Source organism: Solanum tuberosum, unplaced genomic scaffold, assembly GCF_000226075.1.
Source record: "Solanum tuberosum cultivar DM 1-3 516 R44 unplaced genomic scaffold, SolTub_3.0 scf00057, whole genome shotgun sequence".
Classification (NCBI taxonomy): domain Eukaryota; kingdom Viridiplantae; phylum Streptophyta; class Magnoliopsida; order Solanales; family Solanaceae; genus Solanum; species Solanum tuberosum.
In genome coordinates, this window is record NW_006238984.1 from 1,319,499 (window position 1) to 1,320,179 (window position 681).

The window sequence follows — 681 nt, forward strand, 5'->3', positions numbered from 1 at the left end:
AAGCAGCAGACACTAACTTACAAAATTTCTCATGTTGCAGGATCGCCACATTCTTTCTAATGGAATCATTTAAACCATCTTCAAATTTCCTGCACTTGTCTTTTTCCTCTTTAATAATACCACCAGCATAGCGAGAGAGCCTTAGAAACTTTTGTTCGTATTCAGCAATAGACATGCCTTGTTGCCTTAGATTCAAAAACTTATTTTTCTTTACATCACAATAAGTAGGTGGGACATACTGCATACGAAACTCCTTGAGAAAATCATCCCAAGTAAGATTAGAAGGTTTTACCATGGCATTCGGAACACTTACCCACCAATTGTAGGCATCCTTTTGTAATAGTGAAATGGCATACTTAAATTTGGCAACATCTAAACACTCCAACTGCTCAAATACCGTCTCCATGCGATCAAGCCATTGTTCAGCATCTGTGGGATCAACAGTGCCTTCAAACTTTACTCCACCCATTTTCCTCATTTTCTCAAAGTTAATCATATGGGGATCATGCATCGATTCAGCCATATGGTGGAAGAATTCAACCATTTGTTCAAAATGAGGATTCATGGTTTCAGTACCATGAATCATGTGAGGATGTGGACCAGCTCTTACACCCTGATGGTTTCCCACTTCAGAACCACTAGTGTGGGGAACATACTGATTCGAGATATGTTCTCCAACTC